This window comes from Castor canadensis, chromosome 19 (assembly GCF_047511655.1).
Source record: "Castor canadensis chromosome 19, mCasCan1.hap1v2, whole genome shotgun sequence".
In the NCBI taxonomy this organism is placed as follows: Eukaryota; Metazoa; Chordata; class Mammalia; order Rodentia; family Castoridae; genus Castor; species Castor canadensis.
In genome coordinates, this window is record NC_133404.1 from 33,385,112 (window position 1) to 33,403,160 (window position 18,049).

Genomic DNA, 18,049 nt, shown 5'->3' on the forward strand with positions numbered 1-18,049 from the left:
GTTAGAAAATGTTGGAAGTAAAAGAAAATAGGATTTCTTGAATCCTATTTCTTGAATAGGATTTGTATAAAATTCGGCAGAATTGAAGAATGTGTGTAAGAATTTGGGGATGGAAATGCAGTCATTTCTATGTGTGTAGAAGAAGAGTCAGAAATAGAATGAAGCTCTCTGCAAACATACTTTAGGTGATAAACCAAGCTCTAAATCAAAAATGAAATTGATGTACATGTATCCAAACATAACTGTGTACATGTCATTCTTACATATCCAATGAGCAGAGTGTGCACACGATAAACTCTTTACAAGTTCTTTTTGTTCAATCAAAGATAATAGGAAAATAATAGCATTCAAATCTGCCTTCTCCTTTCCATTCTCATATGTTCAGTGTCCAGCTGACCTCTCAAATTCTGGCTAATTTTGTGGCCAGTGGATCTTGTCTAACAGAAATTCTTGTGAAGCAAAAGGTACTCCTTCTGCCTGCCCATATTTTACCAACTTTGCTTGTCGGATCATTTAGGATACTAGGTATTTCCTCAAAAATTAAATTCCCCATAAAAACTTAACAGGACAACAGCAACATAAAGAAAAAATATTATGGGAAAAGTGCCAGAAACTGAGCTAAAATGAAGGCCGAATCCTTTATATCAGGGGAAAGGGGAAAACGGTCAGACAGAAAGAGAAGCAAAAGGAAAAGCAGGGCAGGAGAGGCATGGTGAAGAGGCATGAAGGAGAGAAGGGATGGAAATTAGAACAAGAAGCTATGCTTATTAATAACCTTACTGACCCACAGGCTCCTGACACAAAATACATTAAGGATTCTTGGAACACTGTCTGTCACTCACAGATACAGGAGGAACAAATAAAATGGTGCTGGAAAGTGCAAAGTTTCTGGGAACAGATGTAAAAAAAGGGGGTTGGGGGATGTAGAATGAGGTGAAGGCATAGACACCAGTTTAACAAGCCTTATGGCCTGGGCTCCTCTTCTTCCCTTGTGTCATCATCTCCAGGCAGGCTACCTTCCTCTGACAACCTCTCAGCAAACTAGGGCTTAAAAAGCAAAAAAAACATATTGTTCTCTGGGTTTCAGATGGGACATTTGGAGATTACGGAAAGGTGTGATGAAGTAAATAAAAATTGTCTCGCTCCCTTCCACTGACATTTGATCACGGCTCACATTCTGACTTTTTCTAATCTTTTTCCTCTACTTTTGTTTTTACACACATATTTGTGTGCTTGAAAAATAAGATAGAAGCCCTGTCATAGTTCACTATTTTGTAAACTGCTTTTCCCATTTGATAAGATGTAATAGATATTTGTTCATAGTATTTTTTTTCTTTCAGCAGTATTGGGATTTGAACTCAGAGTCTTGCACTTACTAGGCATCTGGCAGTGAACCACTCTACCAGCCCATTTCTCTTATTATTAAAACTGTCCTAAAACATGACTTTTATGTCACCATGGTATCTCCTTACTTGTAGGTACTCTTGTTTGTAGGCCTCTTGTTAGATATGCATTTGTAACTTTTTACCTTTATAAAATCTTTATCCATTTCCTCTGGATAAAATACTGCAAGTGAATATCCTGAGTGAAAGCCTATTATTTATTGAATTTTTGGGTTATGTTTTATAGAGCTGTACTCTAAAGTATTTGTGCCAATTTATATTCCCACTCACAGCGAATGATTTTTAGAAACATATTAATTCTTCCCAAAATAGGTAAAAAATGTAGTATCCTATTGCTTGTATTCTTTTGATTATTTGTGAGGCTGACATTCTTTTATATTTCTTATTTGTCTTGTTTTATGTGTGTGTGATTTTCATGCTTGTTTTTACTTTTACTTATTTAATTTTTCCCTGTGATTCTCTGGAGGTATTTACTGATTTCTTATTAAATTATAAAAGTTTTTCTTTCCTAAAGCTTAAGTTTATCCTGTATTGCAAAAATGTTCTCTGTCTAGCCATTTGGTCTTTAGTTGTTAATGCATTAATACATGATACAAACTTAAGTACATAAATATTTTCCTTTTTTTTTCTTTCGTATTTACAGAGGCTTTGCACTTCCCAAAGTGAGATCAGTATTTGCTTAGTTATATGTTTTTTGCAGTGTCAAGGCCTCATGCATGTTGACAAGTACTGTACTACCAAGCCACATCCCCAGCCTAACCTGAATTTCCTACGAGTGGTTCTGTTGCTGATTTTATTTTCAAGAGCATTTAAATCTCTCATTTATCTGGATTTTTTTTTTTTTTGGTTCATCTGGCAAGAGTTTATTTAATAAAAAGCTCCTCTTCAGTCCTAAATATTGTAAGTTAGTGGGCCTATTTCTGTGTTTTTACACTTTATTTTATTGTCTTTTTGTCTTCATCACTTTTTCTCCAAGCCCTTCTTTTTATTACTATAATTTAACAATATGCTTTTTTTATTTAGTAATGCAAGTTTCTTTTCATTAACATTAGTTTCCTGTGTGATGAACCCCTATTTATTATTCCATAAGAACTCATCAAATTCAAAATGTAAGAGAAGGCATTTGTATATATTAATGTGTGAGGATTTGACTGTTTTTTTCTTTATTGCTGAGGTTTGAACTCAGGCTATTACACTTGCTGGGCAGGTTCTCTACCACTTGAGCCACTCCACCAGTCCCTGGAGTCATTTAATACTGGGTTTTCTCATGCAGAAATAAGCCATGATTTCTCATTCACCTTTGTGAATGACCTTCGGTAGACTTAAGAGTTTCTTCGTGTAGTTTCTCAACACAGTCTCAAATTTAAGCAGTGCTACTGAGCATGCAGCTACCCTATTGTACTTTGTTACTGTTTGCTGGATAAATTTATCTATTTATCCGTTTTTGTTTTGGGTTTGTCACTTGAATAGTCTCTTATTCCAAAAATTTGTCAGTTTGGTTCTTTTTGAGTTATCTAGGCAGATAATATTATCTGCCTACAATAATCTTTCTATCACCTTCCCAAAATTATAGAACTTATTTTTTCCTGTCGTATTGCAAAAGACTTGAACTTTCAAATCATTTAAAAATATTAATTAGAAATTCCTTTAATATTTTCATTATTAAGTTTGAAGGCCCGAATCATTGTATTTTTGGTGAGTTCTGACTTTTAGAGATGTTTCTGATTTGTAATATCTTTTAACACAAGGAACATTGTGTTTGTTTTTGGTGGTACTGGGGTTTGAACCCAGGGCTTGCTATGTAGGCAGTCTACCTCTTGAGCCACTCCACCAGCTTTTATTTGCTGACCCAGTTGTAAGTCTCCAGGTCTCTCTGCCAAGTACTGAATAGTTTGATTTTGTGTGTGTGTGTGGGGGAGTGGAATTTAAACTCAGGGCTCCATGCTTGCAATGCAGGTGCTCTACTGCTTGAGAAGCACCTCCAGTCCATTTTATTTTGATTATTTTGGAGATGGGGGTCTCATGAATTATTTGCCTGGTCTGGCCTTGAACCACCATCCTCCTGATCTCAGCCTCATAAGTACCTGGGATTACAGGTGTTGCTATGATTACAGGTATTGCCTGACTATTCTTATACTCAGTAGTGTTCTCTCTACATACTGATATCCCTTGCATATATCTATTGATTTTTCTTTTCAAATCTAAACATACTTTTTTCACTGATAGCAGAACTCTCCTTTAGTTCTCAGACATTAAAACTCTGAACTGCCCTTATTTTTTTCATAAGTCATATGAAACTACCAGGCTATTTTCTGCCAACTGAAAAGTTGGTGTTTTGTATAAGATCTTTTATTTTCACATGTTAAGGAAATGCTAAACTATTTTCTCACATAGAAATTATCATTTCATTTGAATTTGCTGACTTTTTGCCAGTGAGAAGTAAAAATAACCCTGGGTTTTGCATATGCCATGCAAAAAGAATTGGTTCCATGGGTTAGACTAGTTAAAGCAACATGTGAAAAGAGACAGAAGGAAAAACTTACAGCAACATTTGGCAACAGTGCTGGGGTTACATATGGGGAAGCAGAATGGTGAGTGCCTTTAAGGTGGACTAGGCTTAAAAACTGTGGGGACTTGTACATGTCTTTGTGTCACCCTGAGCCCCCATGTCTTCACCTCTGAATTGTGAGATAACACAAGAATTAGAGACAACCTCCATTAAGCCTTCAGTCACCTTGCAGGCACTTAGTACAGAAGCTTCTGGGTCTATTACATTCGATGGCAGGTATATGGATGGACCATCAATGGTTTATGACAAATGGAAGAAAAGTCTCTTCTTTAACATAAATTTCTGCATAGAGCCAACCCTAAGCACACTAAAGAAGTTAAAGTTTATCCAACAGAAAGAGATGTACTGGGGTACAGCTAAAGAGCCCCCAACTTCTGCTCAAGGTGGTGGGAACTCAGCCATGTGCCTGAATTTAAGAGCGTTGCCAGTACTTTAAGTTTTTCTAATTTGTGAGCCTGGGCATCTCTTCTATTAGCATCGAACTTAAGTCTAAGAGATAGAATCAAAGTTTTCTTCTATCTTTCCCCAAATGAAAATAGTGATCTAGACTTTTTTTTTTTAACATGGTGGGAGGTATCTGTATTATTATTGTTTAAAATCAATTATCCTTTACTTCATATTTCTTTCCTGTTTATTTTATCTGTCCTGCTTTCCCAGAGGGGCAGAATTAAGGCCCCCATTTGGTTTTTATTAGCTTAATCAGTTAATAGCTGTTCTATAATGCTTTACTTATTGTGTTAATTTTCTGTAGTTATGTCCACAGGCAGCTTCCTGGAAGACCATATTAAAAAAATAAAAAATCTGACTTCTTCTTTAATGGATCCAGTTACCATTTATAGTTTCAGCTCAGATTATTGAACAATAGTGATCTACCAAGGTCAGGGAAAATGCATATAAACTGTAGTATTTTAAAATGTATCTGTGATGAGCTTAAATATTCTGTTAGCATGATGGTATACAAATGCTATTCTTAGTATCTCTCTTGATGGTAGGTTGACATCAGTTCAGGCAGGTTGGACCTGCATGAATATGTCAGAGGTGTTAGTGTGTGCTATTTCCTTGCATACTGTACTGATCACTACAGTTTTATGCCCATGTATCTAATCTCTGGGACCCTAAACCCACTGTCTGTTGCTCTTGGGAGGGTTTTTTTCCTATAAAGAAAGCAAAGATTTATTAGGATACCATTAAAAGGGGAGAAAATTGTAGGTGAGTAGCCAAAGGAGCATAGAATTGCCATTGGGAGTTTTAACGGGAACATATCCTGTGAGAGTGGTGATGTTCACAGGACTTGTTCTCAAATTAAAATGGAGCTTCAAAACAGACCATAGTAACAAACTAACTTACTGGAAGGATAACAAACAAAATATTTGTGATAAATGAGAGAGCTTTGGATTGCCACGTTAGGTTGCATCATGAACTAAATAAAAATACTGAGTCGAAAAGCACTTGATTCCGTTAACAACCATGAGTCCTAGTCCTATCTGTAACAAAAACTAGCTCTCTGGGCTCTCTGGGCCTCAGTTTTCTCCTCTGTAATATGAGAAATCGAGATGGGAGTTGTCTAGGCTGTGGTTGCTCTGTGCTGGGGCTCACACGAGACGCATCATCAGCAGGTGACTGGGGCAGGATTAGAATTCTTCTCACTCATTGTTTGGTCTCTGAAGATTATCATGGCACTTGTCACAAAACAGAGGCCCATTGATACTTTTATGTAGGTTGAATGACCCTTACCTGAGGTGCTAGGGAAAAAAGTGTCTTGATTTTGAGTATTTTTTTCAGATTTTGTAATATTTGCACACACATAATGAGCTAAACACAAGACTCACTTGTTCCCTATATACCTTATATACAGAGACTTAAGATAATTTTACACAATTACAGTGAGCCTGCATTTTGACTGATCTATACCATGAGGTCAGGCATGGAATTTTCCACTGTGGCTTCATGGCAGTGGTCAAAAAATTTTGGGGTTTGAAACAGTTTGGAGTTGAGATTTTTAGATTAGAAATGCTCAACCGGCAATAAGTTAGTGTTGATGGTGAAGCCTAAATAAAACTCTAGTTTGAGAACTATTATGTGTAATGCCTATGAGAGAAAAGGGAGTGGGCACTAGGTCACAATCATGTGAGCTGTGGTCCCCTGGTCATTTCACCCCTCAATATCTTATTTCTTGGTCACAATGTAGGCTCTGTGGAAGAGTCTCTGAAGTAGCTTCTAAGAAAGTCAATGACCTTCCAACAATTGCCAACAAAATAAAGCAACTGAGAAGGTTCAGATATTCTACAACTTTAAAGGCCCAGAGCTAGTACACTATGTTAGCTACTATGATTTTTTTTGGTGAGACTGGAGTTTGAACTCAGGCCTTTGCATTTGCAAAGCAGGCACTCAACTGCTTGAGCAACACCTCCAGTTCATTTTGCTCTGATTGTTTTGGAGATGGGGTCTTATGAACTATTTGCTCTGACTGGCCTTGAACCTCCATCCTTCTGATCTAAGCCTCTAAAGTAGCTAGGATTATAGGAGAGATCCATCGGTGCCCAGCTTATTAACTATGATTTAATGCTTACTGGGAAGATGGATTTTTTTTCTTTGTTTTTTTGGTGATACTTGGGTTTGAACTCCGGGCTTCACACTTGCTAGGCAGGCACTGTATTGCATGAGCCATGCCTTGAGGCAGCCCTATTTGCTGTGGTTATTTTGGAGATAGTGTCTAATTTTTTTAACCAGGCAGGCCTGGAATGTAATCCTCCTAGTTTATGCTCTCTGCTGCAGCTAAGATGACAGATATGAGCCACCTCACTCAACTATTGTTTGAGGTGGGATCGTGAGAAATTTTTAACTGGGCTGGCCTTGAACCATGATCCTCTTGATCTCAGTGCTCTGAGTAGCTAAGATTACAGGTGTGAGTCACTAGTGCCCAATTGGGAAGAAATTCTAAAGGATGGTCTGAAAGAAAAGGAAGGATGTGTGTGTGTGTGTGTGTGTGTGTGTGTGTGTGTGTGTGAAGTTTTGCCAGAAATTTTATGCAAAAATGAGGTCTCCTGTGATTGCCTGTTATTAAGGAATCAAACTGATAAAATGCTGTGTTTAAATAAGTTAATGCCAAGTTATTAGCATAATGCATCACCTGCTTTGCTCTTTCCATATCCTGCCAGTAGTGGTGACCTTTCAGGTAATGCCCTCACAGGAAATGATAAGTGACAAGGACATATTTGAAAGGAAAAGAGGAAGGGTCCACATCCAATTCAGTGAAAGTACTTTGAAGGCATTTAAGGAGGAGTTTGAGAAGTAATTACAAAGTTTAAAAAGAAAGAATCTTAACTTTGATATGATTATCTTCCATAAAGCAATTTGCTCCATAATTTTAAAGTGCTAAGCTACAAATTCAGTGGCTGGATCTGAATGCTATCATTTGTGTCTTGGGGCTTATTTTCCTCCAAAAAAAAAGAAGTTAAAAAAAAAAACTGTTAAGGAGATTTTCCAGAGAGATTAATGTGCACAGCATTAGTTGGTCAGCTCTCATAAAAACTATAGCAGCATAGCATAGCTGAGATTCAGAGCTAGAATTTAAATCATGCAAGAGCCCAGTTAATATGAGCACCTAATTAAGAAATCTGTAATATTGATTTGATGGAGAAAACTCTATCAAGGTGTGATTGGAATTTTTACCTTCCAGTTGCTGTTGGGGATTTTAATGGGAATGTATCCTACATGGATTTTGATAGTCACAGGACTAGTTCTCAAATTAAAATGGAGCTTCAAATCAGAGCATAGGGACAAACTAATTTACCTAAAAGGTAACAAAGGAGGTTTTTACCTAAAAATAAATGTGATAGATTTAACCTCAATGTTAAGTTGCATTTCTCTGTACTTTTTCAACTTGAAATCGCTTTCTACTTCACATATAAATGTTAGACTGCCTTGAAGGGAGATAACAGCTATTGTTTTTTGTTTCGTATACCCTGTTTTTTAGTGCATAATAAATTCACAATATGAAGTGGCAGAGTAAAAATACTTTGTTAATTTTTAAAGGGTATTGCAGAGCACAGTACTTTATTGTAGTACATCTCTCCAGTAACTGGATGGATTGGCCACTCACTCATGCAGCAACGAGGAAGCACCAGAGAGCCAGGCTGCAGACTGAATTTGCCTAGTGCTTGTCAACTCAAACACTGACACACTTCAACTTCATATGAGTTTCTGGATTCCTTTGAAACATCTGAAGTTGTGGCTCTCATGGTCCACAGATTCCTATAATAACATTCATTTGGGACCCAGGAGTAGCTAAACTCATTGGAGGGTTCCTTCACTTTCTGCCATCATTAGTGAAAGTGTTTGCCCCTATCCCTGGGTTAGGTTTCATGTTGCCTCAGATGAATGGATTGAATTCCCTTATGCGTGACTCCAGGGTGAATTCACTTTTTTATTTACCAACCTTGACTATGGGATAGGCCTGGCTAGAGTTTGGATTTGGAGTATCTCCCTAGAAGCCCATGTTGTGGAATTTTTGGTGTGCAGTCCATGGTGCTATAAGGAGGTGTCAGAATATTTAGGAACTGGTGCCCAGTAGAAATTAGGTAATTGAGAGTGTATCCTTGAAGGGAATATTGGACACCTTTCTATCTCTGTCTTTGCTTTCCAGTCACCAGGAGGTAAACAGATCTCTGCCACATTCTCCCACCATGAGTACTGTGCCACCACTGGCTGAAAGCAACAGAGTCAAGCAACCATGGACCAAAACCTCTGAAACTGTGAGCCAAAATAAATCTTTTCTCCCTACAGGTTTATTTTCTCAGGTATTTTGTCACAGAAACAAAAAGATTAATGTAGACCCTCAGGATTGGTATGAATTTCTCCTGCTGTTGGATTTGAATGAGTTAAAGATCTAAGTGTGAATTAATTGCTTCCTGCAGCCTCAGTAAAAGAGAAGGCAAGACTATAAGTACTAGACTTGGAGTGAAACTAGTGGGCACATTTTTACTACTTCACTGTGGCTCTAGAGGGAATTGAGCAGGATCTGAGCACTAAATAACCCTAATGATATCGGGTAGGAGCTCACCGGGGACCTGTTTCAGAGTTTGTCAGAGCATATTAAAATACAATACATTCACATAATCAAAAAAGGCGCATCAGTCCATCTGTCCATACATTCCGTTCTGTTATTTAAATTTGTCCAGGGACTTTTCAAAATTACATCATCTATCCATACCCCCTTCTTTAGTGAATAAAAATGTGGGAAGGATGGAGAGAAAATCAGAATAATGTACATTGGTGGAAGTCCTGTAATTGAAATCATTATTGCTTAAGACACCATTGCTTTAATCAGCTGTATCATAAATCAATGCTTTTCACAAGTGAGGGTTTAAAATAAAGTGCTGTTAAACAAATTGGATCTCTTAAAAGGCATGATGCAATTGGGAAGCTACTGAAAATGGATAAAAAAGTGCTTTCTGAATGAATACACTGGTTATCACATTTTATCTTCCACTTAATTTAAAAAATTATATTACTTGGTCCTTTCTTAGAAATTACATATTGGAGGTCTATAATGGCCAAGCCTTTAACCCATTAAAAAAAATTACTCCCAGGAATAGTTAATATTTGACATTTAATTGCTTTTTCTTGTTGGAGAAAAAATATGTTTCTTTCCTTCCTTTCATGAATGACTTTCCAAAAATCACCTCGTGAGCTATAAAGATGGGAAGAAGTAATTGATTTTCAAAAGCTCAAGTACCTGCATGTGTATTTGCATACACATATGTGTGTGGATGTGAAGGTACTCTCCCTTGTGCCAGGAGCTGTACAGCTTCCCTCCCAGTGGTTCTGTCAGGCAGGTGTTACTGTCGCCATTGAATAAGTCAGGTGCAGAGGCCTAGAGAGGAAATCACTTATGTAAGGTCACACAGGTAGTAAGGGATGGAGACTTACTCCTTCCACCATGTTGCCTCTTTCCAGGTATGCTTCATATCCAGGTGTGGAGTTGTCAACGGAGAAGAACAGATCACCCTGCAGTGGTCCCCATCTTGGAGCATCAAATCCTTGAAGGCTGTTTACGGAACACCAGACTCTTGGATTTCCCAGATCATCAGTGACATCAACCTCAAAAGCCCAACTATGATTTGAGCATTTTCTGCAAGTTCTCCATTGTAACAGTCACCTTATCAGTGACATAGACATAGAAGAGAATTCTCATCAGAGAGAGTTCATGGCAGTGAGCAAGGAAGTCAGTAATCAATGCCTGTTAATATCCATGAGAACTTCAGATGAATTTCCAGGTCCTCCCTTATGATTTGTATCAAGAGAAAGAGGAGACCAGAGGACATTGGTGAGAAAAGGACTCAGAAAGCCATTTATTTCATTTCTTCAAGTTAGAAAATTTCCATTTTGACACTGTCAGCGTCTCTCCTTTCATAGGCAGTAAATTCACTACGAAGGGCCGAAATCTTCTCTTTCTCTCTTTCCTTTTTTTCACTCTTCCCACAAAACCAGGTATTATTTAGGTCTTTGAAAAGCTGCATAAACCAACTGTTCCTCCACAGATTAGCCCTTTCAGAGCTCAGGTGCTGTGCCTCCTTGGGTTACACCGCCGCCTGTGACTTGTGGTCAGATGTGGGTGGTGTCATTCTGCCTTATTCCTCCTTGTAGGAAAACATTTGTATGTTGGCTTCGTCAGGTCCTATTTCCCTTGGGAATGATCCTGTATGCACTTCTTCATGCTCTTGGTGGGCAATTGAGTCACTGGCCTTCATGGAACCTCTGGACATCTTGGAAAAGACCAGGAAGCCTTGCTTTCCCTCTGTGCCTTCACTCAGGCCAGACACGATAAGGTTTGTGACAGCAGAATGAGAGGTGCAATGTGAATGTGCTAAATTGGCTGAGTGAAAGAATGGGAATTTGCATTCTTCACAGATTTTTCCTATCCTAGATATGAAAACACAAAACTTGGCACACTCTTTGTAATATAATGTTTTTCTTTTCTCTTCTTGCTTCCATCTCTTCTTTTTTTTTCTCTTTGCCTTTTCCATTTTTTTTCCTGGTTAACAGTAATTTCCATTGTTCACCTAGGAGTGGTGAAATGTACACTTATATTTGGCGTGGTAGGGAACATTGACAAAACCCTTTTGGAAACCCACTGGAGGTATGCATCAAGAGCCATCAAATTTTATGAAAACTATGCATTAATTGGCGATCAGGAGACTCCTAATGCTTACATTTTTGCTTATATGCAAAATATGAATAGTCATGACAATAGGTAACATTTGTCTGCTTAATATATGATAGGCAATGTGCTAATGCTTTGTGGACATTGTCTCATTTACTTCACATATGAGCTTTGTGTAGTAGATATTATTATCTCCAGTTTACAGATGAGAAAAAGAGAACCTCCAGTATGTTACTTGGTTTGTCTAAAGTCACACTACTAGTGTGAGATTTCTGTCCCATCCTAACTGTAGAGTTTTTACAGTTAACTTATAATAACTTGCAATTCCTCATAATGTGTGGTTAATTTTCAGTGAAAAATAAATACTGACAACAAAAAACTGAAACCACACCAACAAACAAATATTACTAGCTATACTCTTACAATAGCCATATGAAAGAGTAAACAGGATATCTTAGATGAAGAGAAAATAGCCAAACTTGAAATGACTGGTACCTATCTGAAGGAAGACTTAAATATTTAAAGTCTTTCCTCTGGATGAGAATTAGGCAATATGTGAATGGTCTTCAGCTGAGAGAATCTAACTGATATTCTTCCAGTTTAAGGGAGGTCTAAAGAAACAAGTCTTACATGTAGGTCCAAAGGATTTTGAAAGGACTTCATCCAGGTTCATTTGAGGATTTTCTTTTGGAAAGGAGCCTACATCAGTGTTTTAAAACTTATTTTGTGGCAAACATATCTGAAAATATTAATGGAATCTATGGTATCTTTCTCTCTCTAGAAAAACATATACATTCAGAACATATATTTACTTTTATTTAAGAATCTTAGATATCTTTTATTTATCATTATTGTTATTTTGTAATACTGGGGATTAAGCCCAGGGTCTCTTACATGCTGGCAAGAGCTCTATCACCAAACTTCATCCCCAGCCCAGAAATCTTTTAGATTTCTTGCTGATTTGAGGGTTTAAATTTTAATTTCCCTTTCTATTATAGATTACAAGATGGCTGTTTTACCTCAGTTTGGTTGGTGTCCTTTATCTAATAGATCGAGCATGGGTGCAGTTTCTGTAGAGTGTTGTCTCTACCTGGATGACTAAAGATTGTAAAGTAAGTAACTATAATAAATAATTTAGTTTCAATCCTTTTAAAATATGACACTATGTTACTATGGACACTTGTATTTAGATGCATGGCTGAAAGCTGCCATTTGGGTTTTCCGTGTTACAGTGAAAAAAAATGCATGGCACACCTTACCAACAATCAAAGGTCATGGCTGGCAGTGTAAAGTTGACTGTCACAAAGAGAAAAGCTTAACAAGGTGCATAGGAAGCATTCTGAATGGCTTTTCTTATCCTACTTTCAGAAATGCACTTTCATTAAACACATGTTAAGTGAATGTGTATAAGGTAGAGTGTTAAATGGACACGAAAAATGGGTGAATGATGCCCCTGTGTGAAAGCTGATAAGGACTCTTTCTGATACTTAGAGGTTTGGAAGTGCTTTGGCAGCCTCTTGCACTGTCATCTGTGCTGCAAATAAGATTCTCAGCAAGGATGATTTCATCCCGTGAAATATTTTCATCATCTGAAAGAGGGAAATAGTTCTTACCATTTCTGTCCTCTGAAATTGAAAAAAATGCTCAGGTACAAATCCCAAAAGACTTCTTGGGCACTCTAAATATACCATTCAGGGTATGGGACAGAAATGTGATGTTCAGAGGTCACTGGACCCTCTAGTCCAGGAACTTCCCCTCTGCAGTGGTCTCTGCTTATGTTACAGGAGACGGCAAAAAAAGAAATAAATAAAATACAAGCCATCATGCATCTGGTCAATTATACAACGCTCTATCAACAGGGGGAAATTCCTTCCTCACTTCAGCTGGTGAACAGTTATGCCCCGGAGCCCAGGACGGACATGCCTTGTAACTTTTTAACCTAGTTAGTGTAACTGCCAATATTATTCCTATTCATATAAATGTCTAATCCTTTATTGAATCTTGCTAGACTATTTGCCAGAATAATATCCTGTGGCAATGAATTCCACAGGTAGATTATATGTTGCTTTAAGAAGTATTTCCTTTTATTCATTTTAAATTTGTTACCTTTTAGCGTCAGAAGGCAGCCCTTGCTCTTGCATTAAAGTGGCACAGGATAAAGGCATTTCAAACTCAGCTTTAATTCTTCCAAGCACTTTCGTAACTATTATTAACCCTCCTCTCTATATATATACATATATGTACATATCTATACATATGTATGTATGTATTCCATTTTGGCACTTACAATACTGATTAAAGGGGATAATTTAAATAAGGAGTTTTATGCTACTTTAGAGACATAGTAGGCACCAGTAGAAAAGCTCTCTTTGATATTCATTCACACCTATTAGACAAATATTTATTAATATTATAAATACTTATTTGTGTAGGAACTGTTTCAGTTTTGGAGAGATAGCCTTGAATAAGACTTGGTCCTTGTTCAGAAGAACTTAATTTTCTGGAAATGGAGACAAGCAGCAAAATACAGAGTAAATACATAACTACATGGTTTCAAATGGAGTTACACACCATCAGTCCTGCTTATCTGTGGCTTCCTCATCCTCAGACTCACCCAGACATTGTTCCTTGCCATACTCTAAATAATATAGTATAATAACTATTTATTTACAGTGCATCAGGTAATTCCATTGTAATTATGTTGTATTAGCATTTACACTTTATTTACATTTGCATATACACATACATTGTATTAGATAATTACGGTGTATTATAAGTAATCTAGCAATGATTTGGGAAGATGGATATTGATTATTTGCAGATTCTGTATCATTTTATATAGGAGACTTGTGCATCCGTGGATTTTGGTGTCTGCAGGGATTCTGGAATCAATCCCAAACAATACTGAAGGATGAGTGTATTTCAGGAAAATTAAAAGAGTGACTGAGGAAGAACACCAGGGGCCACTTTAGATTGACTGGCCATTGAGAGGCTTTCTCAAAGGGGACAGTTAAAGGTGATGACCATGAGTCACTTATGTGAAATCTTCATGAAGGTGCTCTGTAGCTCCAGAACAACGCTCAGCAGTAGTTGAGGCTCAGTTGTTATTTGTTGAATGCATAAACGAGTCGAGGTTGTTATTTCTTGAATAACATTATTCCAACCTTATAAATCTGAAGGATGTTGGAGTAGAAAAATCAGGAGGTTTAGCTAGTGGGATTCAGGTTTAAAGATCTTACCATATTCCCAACTAACCAGCTGCATGACCTTGGGCAGGTCACCAATTTACTCCTATTCAAATTATTCTGTATAAAAATGGGAATAAAGTTTGCATCTTTCTTGGAGGTTAGTAGATTAAGGTAGTGTCAATATAAATACATATATATAAATATATAAAATATAAAGATATATATATATAAATAAATATAAATATATAAAGTGGATGTTCCTTATATGCTGCTAAGTGATGTGGAGACGTGATTATTCTTGTGGGATTTGGTTGTTCTCAACACTGGGTACATTGGTTTTTCATTTCTCCCTTCCTTATTTTCTCTCTCTCCAGTATTATCCTTGATTCTACTGAAAGCCCAGTAGCGTTCATTGTTCTAAGCTTCCTGTCCTAGAGATGGTTTTAACAGGGTTTATTTGTCTTCCTGAAATTCTTGTCTATTTCTTAAGGACTTTAAAAATGGAATCAGATGGAATTATGGCTTATTGATTCAGTGGACTGGATGTGGCTTTCAAATAGTGATCATTTGATTTTGTTTACCGTTTAATCTTCTTGGGTCATGTTTACCAAACTTCTGTATATAAAGAGAAAGTCTTTGTCCAAATTTCTGAGGGAATCTTTCCCCAGAATCCAAGACTTTGTTTGACATGATCTGATTTACGTGTGTTTAGCGTCTTTCCCGAGTTCTGGTATGGTAGGCAATGGACCATTTCCTCATGTTGCTTCTTGTGATTCTTTTTAATCACCCCTAAGTGTACTTTTCTTTTTAAAATCATTTAAGCAATTTGAAGTAGAAGCATGTGCAGCTCTGCATAATAATGTATTGTAAAGGCATTTCAAGGAATAAATTATTAGGATTATTTACATGCATGGTTCAGATTTACTGGCAAATTTCTGGGGCCTTGGTTTTATGATGTTGCTGCCAGCCTGGCTCCTCTGAGTGAAACTGAAATAGGAGAAGATGCCCTTTGCTGTCCCTCACCAGCACCTCCGCTGCCTTGTTCCTGCCCTTTCAGCACCTCCCTCCATTCCTGCCCCCAAATAACCCAGTGGGGCTCTGCAGCCTTTTGCACCTTTATGTGAAGATATTTCATGGGTCCTCCCCAGACCCGCCCTAACCAAGGTGAGGTGTGCAAAGGAATAAATCTTCAATGGTATAATTTTAGACACTGTGGCAACTGGGAAGGATAACAGTTTTTGGCTGTGGGGCTTTCTCCTTGACCTGACATGATATGGGTTTGCCTACAGCTAGTGTGACTGGCCAACCCTGCATGTAGATTTGCCATTCCTGGGGGTGGCTTCTTCATTTTCCTGCTGAGCGGTTCTGTGCTCCTCTAGAATTCTGGGCATTTGAGCAAGGGCATGGATCTGTTGACTTGTGGCCACATAGGCTTGTCACAGGGTTGACACACCAAGGTGATGGCCAGGACACCCTAAGGGCAGCACAGATGGAATGGATTCCCTTCCACATGGGAGGGGAAGAGGAAAATTGCTGATCCCTCTGCTTGTCCCTCAGCCTCCCTGCTTTATCAGCTGCTCAGCCATTGTTGTTCTATGAGTCACTCCTCCTCTGAGCCAGACAGCTCTCCAGGCCACAGTATCTGAGCCTTCCCACCTACACTGCTTCATTTGAAGCTTTGTGCTCCCAGTGGCTCTTCCGACCACCCTGCTTGCTGACTTCCCACTCTGGCTCCCTACACAGCTGCTGTCTGCAGACCCCTGTTCTGCCCCGGAAGGGAGTCCAAGCTCCTACAGCCACAAGAAGATGCAAAGGTGGCCAAAAATAACAGTACTTTCCAGATGAGGGTGATATTAGAGCCAAGATCATCGCTGGGGTAGGGTATCTTGTTCCTAGTTTTACAACCTAAAAAGTATACAGAAGACTCGAAGATCATACAAGAAGGAGAAATAAAGTCAGCAGAGAACAAGAAAATAGAAACAATTTTTTTTAAAGGATTTTAAAAAGCAATTGAGCTTCTTTTTGCCAGATGGACTTTCATATGTATGGAGAGAGAGAGAGAGAGAGAGAGACAGAGACAGAGAAAGAGAGAAAGAGATTAGGTCTGCTGTCTGCAGACCCCTGTTCTGCCTCCTCATAACATCTCATCCTTTCACTTCTTAGATGGCAGCTCAGGGCTCTAAAGATGAATGTTCCAAGAGAACAATACAGAAACTGAGTCATTCTTTGTGTTTAGTTAGCTCACATGCTCTATTGTTCCACTGTTTCCTAAGGTCTGCTCACACATTCACAGGAAGGATGATAGAGATAATGTCTCTGGATCTGAGGAATGTTAAAGAACTTGTGGTCATGTCTGAAAACTTCTAAAATACCCAGAAAGTTGCCCCAACTCTCAGCCTCCCAGAGTAGCTATCTATTTGGAGCTATAAAAGTTCATTAAGGGGCTGAAGGTGTAACTTGTGCTTGTCTAGCATGTAGGAGATCTTGGGTTCAATCCCCAGCAAGGCAAAAGAAAAAAGTCCACTAAGAATTCAATGAGAAGTAATGAAATATGCACTTGTAGTGGGAGGGGGGTGGAGAAGGACATGAAGTGATACATGAGTTTATACAAGGTAGGGTATAAGAAAAACACTTGCATGCTTAAAGGTCATCGGCAGAGGTCAGAAGAAGGTCTGTGGCCACTTATTCGAGAACACTGAAGGCCAACAGAACACAGTGGTACAGAATTAGCATTCTCTAATCCCAGAGTGGGAGTGGGTTTCTTACTAGCTTTGTTCTCAATAACTTATCTATGCATTGCTTGTTTCACTCTGTATTCCACCAGTCCTTCTTTCCTTTGACTACATTATTGTACTATCCTTCTAAAACTCTACAGCATCATTCAATATACCATGGTCATGACTTTATCCTTTCCGTGCATGAAAAAGAATAACCTTCCATCACCTTCCTTCCTTCCTTGCTATTCCACTGCCATTATTCATACCAGTGAACTTTGCTCTGCCTTAGCTTGTCTTATTCCTCAGCTGATTGCTCATGATACATATTTTTGTTTTTGTTTCTTCTTTCATGCCACTGTTTCTTGCCTTCTAAAATCAGGAATTGTTTTCCATGTGACTCATGCCTTTCTTCTCTCTTTTGATCTGTCTTATTCTAGGAGCCACTCACCCAGCCCAGAGTGACAGGACATCAGGCCTCTGTACATACAGTGCCTGGCTTCCCCATCAGATGCAGCTTTGACATTTTCCTGGGGAGACTCCACTCCAAGGACTTTCAGGTAAGCTTTGCTATTCAGCCTCTCCCCATTCTTTGATAAGCATTTTGTACATTCCATTATAACTAAAAATACATTTGTCTTCATCTGGGCCTTTAGTCTGAAAATACCACCCACTGTGGAATTCACTTTTTAATCCTCATGTAGGCTGGGTTTCTTTTCTCTTAGAACAAAGTGATATATTTCCACTATAGAAAATTTAGAGCACATAGGGGAGCCAAAATAAAACAAATATTATAGATAGAAACATTGGTAATACCTTGATATGGGTACCTTTCAACTTTTGTCCCTTCATATTTATGGCTTTTATAGACAAAAAATAGGATCACTCACTACTTAGATGGTCAGTACCCTTCCTTTAAACCACGTGCTGTTTTATAGAACCAGTTCTATAGAACTCTGGGCCCTGGCCCCAGCTGATTGGAATAGGGCTGGAATGTTTGGCTGCAGCTG

General features: G+C 38.2%; 1 long non-coding RNA gene across 17 annotated transcripts in view; it reads left to right on the forward strand.

Moving 5' to 3' along the window:
• The window catches only part of LOC109679274 (uncharacterized), a 114,099-nt gene that overhangs the window by 28,440 nt on the left and 67,610 nt on the right, over nt 1–18,049 (forward strand). For 16 of the 17 annotated variants that reach the window (XR_012443928.1, XR_012443931.1, XR_012443933.1 and 13 more), the window contains exons 3-6: nt 8,618–8,726; nt 9,931–10,802; nt 12,136–12,249; nt 17,480–17,599. This is a non-coding gene — a long non-coding RNA (uncharacterized lncRNA). The remainder of the gene's footprint in view (nt 1–8,617; nt 8,727–9,930; nt 10,803–12,135; nt 12,250–17,479; nt 17,600–18,049) is intronic. The other variant, XR_012443932.1, reaches the window with a different exon arrangement.